Raw genomic sequence first — 6024 nt, forward strand, 5'->3', positions numbered from 1 at the left:
TTAGGGTCAATGGGCGAGCTGGTGTTGTGATATGTGGTTCGGACAAGCCAGGGAAATGAGACTCACAGTAACACTTAACACTAAGGTTTAATGGTTAATAGGCTCGGAGGTCACGGGCGAGGTCTCGTTTTGGAGAAGGTCCAGAGTGAAGGCCTCATCAAGCGTCGTGGCTGTGGCGAAGAGCCACAGGAGGGAATGAGGCGACTTGCTGGCGGCTTGCTGGAGAGAACTGGTCCCGAGGCGGCTTGCTGGAGAGAACTGGTCCCGTTGCGGCTTGCTGGAGAGAACTGGTCCCGAGGCGGCTTGCTGGAGAGAACTGCTCCCGAGGCGGCTTGCTGGAGAGAATTGGTCCCGAGGCGGCTTGCTGGAGAGAATTGGTCCCGAGGCGGCTTGCTGGAGAGAACTGGTACCGAGGCGGCTTGCTGGAGAGAACTGGTCCCGAGGCGGCTTGCTGGAGAGAACTGATGCTTGGATAGGAGAGCTGCTTGAAGAGGAGTATCGCTTGGAGAGGTGAGTTGCTTGAAGATGTCATGTCCTGGGGTGAACTGCGACTTGAGACTTGCTAGGTAAGACCACCCGCTTGCGCGGGATCGGTTTTTGTGGGAGGGGAAGAATGTCTGTAAGAAAATGAAAAGATAGTAGTGTATAAAAGAGGGCTTTTGCCACCGGGCGATTGAGCGAGCGATTAAGGGCGGTTGGTGGTCGTGGCTCAGGAGAAATGGGCAGGGAACTTGGACGGCGGCCCGACGCCTGAGATTAGAATCACCAAAAGTTGAGAAAATGGTACGAGGCGTAGTAGTAGAGAAAGGTGGAAAAACGGAAAAATATTTAGTGGGAGGTAAACTGATATGAGAAGATGTAGTATAAGAGAAAGTTAGAAAGAAAACGAATTTTAGCCGAAGTACAGTAAAAGTACGTGTAGATGTTTGTGCGTGGGGCGTGGCTATGTTCGTGAGAGGTGTGTGTATGTATCTTACGGGAAGTGAGTAGAGTTCACTTCCCGTGTGTAGAAGGCGCGTTCCTGATTAGCCCCAGGTTGGGCATGAGCATTCCTATTTATCCCCAGGTTGGGCTTGAGAGTCAGGAGAGTGGATCCAATGGCGGTGCAAGGGGGGCAGGCGGGCGGGTATTGTACTATCTTTCTCCCTCCAAGCACAACTCTGAGAGCAGAGAATTGCGTGACTTGGGAATTGTGTGTAAATGTCAGAAGTGTAAACCCGCTCGCCAGCGTCAGCGAAGAGGCCAGGGCGTGGGTGCGGACCGGTCGGCTAGAGAGGCTCCCCAATACCTCTCTCGCAACCAGCCGGCGAAGAGTTAAGGGCTCTGAATCAGAGTTGAATTGTGGGCCCCCGCTAAGCCAGCGAGCAAGTGTGCGTGTATCTCTTTTCATCCAAGCACAACTCTGAAAACAGAGAATTACGTGACTTGGAAAATGTGTGTATTTGTCTTTGGTGTAACCCGCCTGCCGACGTCAACAAAGAGGTCGGGCTGTGCCAGACCGGCAACAGCAAAGGAGAAAAGTCACCTCGCCACCACCGGCCGGCGAAGATTCCTGGGCGCTTGTTGAGTGAGCTGAAGTGGAGAGCGACGTCCGACCTCTGCGAGTGCTGTGTTGGTCTCGACTTGGTTTGAATTGTTGGAGGGCTTGGTTGTTATGTTCGAGTTACTGCAGAGGGAGGCAAGACCGCCTGGACTTGAAGTCTCCTGGGTTCAGGAGTTTGAGGGACTAGATCAGTGGTCCCCAACCCCCGGGCCGCGGACCGGTACCGGTTCGTGGATCGATTGGTACCGAACCGCACAAGATACATTTGATAATGTCCATTGTATTTACTATCTGAGTCTAACGATTTTTTTTCCTTTTATTTTCCAGGTTACATCTCGGTCACTTGAGCGATGAAATTTAACCCACAAATTAGCAAAAATGAGTATGAAACAAACGTCGATAGAAAGTTTCCTTGAGAAGGGAAAAGGCCCTGAAAAGAAATCAATCATATATCATAGGGATCACAAACGACCATCATGCTACTTAAAAGATTCCAGAACAGAGTGATGCGGTACATTCTTGGATGCCCCACTTCCACTAGAGTAGTAACTATGCAGACCGAATTTAATCCTCCTTCAGTTATTGAAAGAATACATGCTAACATCTTCAGCGTCAAGTGCCTCCACTCACCTCATCTGGCCCCACACTATTCCCATGTCTTTAGAGCTTCACTTGACCCCGCCACACCCCGCCCTCCGCTACGTCCCGATGTCCGCACCCTCGTTAACACATTGTGCTCCACCCTGCAGCCCCTACACATCGAATTCCCTATAGCCGAGGTTGATCACGGACTGCCTTCATGGATGATTCCACAGTCTCATATCACCTTCACACCCACTTCAAAAATAGACACACCGCTCCTCCAGAGACAATTAGCCCTGGAACACATCACCGCAGTGTCCTCCTCCGTCCCTGCCGGGCACCATCTCTACGTAGACGGGTCCTTACAACCAGATGGTAGCGCGGGCTGCGCCGTCAACTCATCGGATGTGGAGCCACCTGAGGGAGGCTGGGTTGGTCGTAGGTTACCCAACTCGTCCAGTTCTACGTACTGCGAACTACAGGCACTCCTGCTGGCTGTTAACCTACTATGTCAGGGGCGACTGAATGGCGTGGTAATGTGTGACTCTCAGTCTTCCCTACTGGCCATCTCGTCTTCACAACCCATACACCGCCCCCTTATCCATCATCTTTTACAACAGCTAGTCACAGTTCAAGAACACTCTCGCCATAAACTTTCTGTGGACTCCCTCCCACATTGGAATCGCTGCCAATGAAAAGGCAAATCTCGTCAAAAATGCCTGTAAACTGCTACTGCCCGACGATACCCCCCCCTGCTTCAAGAAGAATATACACTCTGCCGCTCTTCTAACCACTCCCCACTGCATGAATGCAGAGCGCGCACAATACGTATTAATACAACACTACGACTACTTTCGTCTCTCCCTCCCGATGTATCGTAAGCACGGACTCCTCGTTCGCAGACACAATATCGTGACTGCACGGCTTCGCCTGGGTTACAGACCACTGTGGCAAGTCTCTGAGGTGGGGGACGTACCACACTACTCCACCTGCAAGCTATGCGACCGTCCCAACGCCAACAGTCTCCACCACTACTGCCTCGAATGTCCCTCAGTAAGAGACCTATTGCCCCAAAGCCAAGACTTAATACATGTGTGTCACTTTCTCTTAACTGACAATAATCTAGACACTGTCCTAATTCGACACCCATACTTTGGTGGATGCTAAAGCTTACCTCACCTTGATTACCAATATATTTCCCCTTACAGGATGTAATGGAACTGCCTAGTGTGGGCCTTGTGGTCTCTTGCAGTCTCCTTCTTTCTTATGTTCTTATTATTGACGTACAGCTTTATTGTACGTAGTAACGTCACTTGCGCGTCACGCATACTATGTATAAATAGAAATTACCTAATGTATTAGTTTTGTCGTTCTGCGAGCGTAATAAATTTATACAAAATATCTGCTCTTAGTTTTCTTTCTTGTATCTCTGCTCTGGTTCTCTCTGCAGTCGCTCTCTGCCCGGCCTTATATAGCCCGGGAATTGGTGATTACGTTTCCTGGATGTCGATACGTACTTAACTAGGTAGTTCAGCCACCTCCAACCAATGGGAAAGAAGAACATGCTTTCGCGCCAAATTATGTAACGTTTTCTGAACTTGGCGTCATCTGACAGAACGTATTCGAAGCGCGCCCCAACAGACGGGAATTGCGAAAGTGTTTACTTTATAGCATGCATATTATGAAATATGTACAAATATGTACAACATTAATGATAATACACAACACGTCATATCCATTCAAGGCGTGCCTTAGAATACAAACAGGAGACTTTATTCACGCAAGGGCGGAACACAGGATGATATTCACGTTCAGTACGTGGCACTTGTTATTTCCTGGTCCTTAGTCGATCCTGATGACGAATAGTCTTCTAGCTAGTTTATCTTTCGCTCGTAATGCCTATCAATCCTACCTTTGCTGATTATTCTTTATATTTTTTCCACTGCACTTTTCTTGTTCGTTCCTTTCTCTCCGCTTGTTTACTCAACACACTAACTCATTCACTCGGTGGCGCGGTTGGTAGAGCACTGGACTGCGAAGTACGGTGGTGCTCGCAGTACCTAGTTCGAATCCTGCCCAGGGCCGAAATTATTTCGGTATCGCTGCGCTTCGGGTCGTTACTCTGACTCTCGTGGGCGGGGAGTTGTGTGTGTGTGTGTGTGTGTGTGTGTGTGTGTGTGTGTGAAAGGTCATAGCATTACCCATAGATCGGTCATACGAGCTCTGAGCTCTCTTCCGGGAGGGAAATAGCTATCGATCACGAGTCCAACACATGATCCAAAGACCAAGGTGAATACCTCGGCCGACGCCTATTCGTCTCCTTCCACAGTGTGACCTTTGACCACGTGCCGGGGTACCAACTGCACACCCATAGTCGCACCACACCTACTTTTAGGGCAGTACGTTTTGTGGTGTGACTGTGGTGAATGTGGTACAGACGGGAGCGCGCAGTTGGCACCCCCGGGGCGGGGTCAAGAGTTGAGAGTGAGGCGGGGATGTACGCTGGTTTGCCGGGGGTCGGTGCTGCCGGTGTGAGTGTGCGAGTGAAATGAGAGGGAAGCAAGAGGGAACGTGCTAGATTTTAGGTGTTAGGTAAGCTAGGATAGGGAGTGATAGAAGTGTGTGATGTGAAACCAAGGGGGATTAAAGAATGAGGCAGAAGCAACATCAGAAGTCAGGTAAGTGATCGACAATTTCCTACACGTCTTTAGCATGAAAGTCTCCTATTACCAACGTATCAGGTGAACATCGGATATTTAAACCATATTTAATGATTACAGTTGAAGTTTACTGGAAGAGGCCTTATGTGGCCTGTGACTCCAGTGTGGCAGCCTGATTTCTAGTATGGTGTTGGCCGCGTGCAGTGTTAATTTGTGCTCTGTGGTTGAATATTTGCTCTTGTTCCTCCCAGAATTTGTCTAGCTTTGCCTCAAACTTTTTGACCGAGTCTGCATTTACCACCCACTCTGGCAGCTCATTCCAATTATTAATGACTCTATTGTTAAAGGAGTACTTTCTCAGGTCCAACCGTGCTCTTGGCTTCAATATTTTCCAACTATTTCCCTTTGTACTGGGCCCCTCTCTAAATTCAGAGACCCTCAGTGCACTCTATCATATACACCAGTGACGATTTTGTAGGTCTCAATTTGGTCCCCCCCCCGGGATCTCTTGTACGCCAAGGTGGGCAAGTTCAACTTTCTCAGTCTCTCTTTGTAAGATAACTCCTTGAGGGATGGCATTGATTTAGTAGCTCTCCGCTGTACATTCTCCACAGCCTCCAAGTCCTTCACCAGATGGGGACACCATACCGGGTTGGCGTACTCCAAGTGCGGCCTTACTAGAGCCGTGTACAGAGGCTTGAGAATGTTTGGTTCTAGATGTTGGAAGGTCCTTCTGATTAGCCCTACTATCATATTGGCTTTGTTGATCTTTTCTGCCAAGTGGCTGGAGAAACTTAGTTTATCATCTATGATCACCCCTATGTCTTTTTCATTTCTTGTCTTACTGATGTTACCGTACAAGCTATAACCCTTCTCTTCCACCGTGGTCCTCCCTATCCTCATAAACTTACTCTTCTCAGGATGAAAACTTAGGAGCCACCTCTCTGTCCATTCTTTGAGTTCGTCCAGGTCCCACTTTAACCTATCAGTCTTCAATGCCTTGTATTGTCCTGTATATCTTAGTGTCATCTGCATAGAGAAACACTTTACTTCCATTCACTTCTGTTTCAAACGAAATATAGAATATATAATCATAAATAATGCTTGAAAATTGTACCCCAAGACTATCGGATATATTTCCAATTGACTTTATGGACCCTTCAGTGCTTCAGTGACTGGGAAATTAAAATAGGACTACTTGAGAGGCGATGCGAACCTGAAAAAGAATAAATTTGTGAA

Source organism: Oratosquilla oratoria, chromosome 17 (genome assembly GCF_046742065.1).
Source record: "Oratosquilla oratoria isolate Oo_2021 chromosome 17, ASM4674206v1, whole genome shotgun sequence".
NCBI lineage: Eukaryota > Metazoa > Arthropoda > Malacostraca > Stomatopoda > Squillidae > Oratosquilla > Oratosquilla oratoria.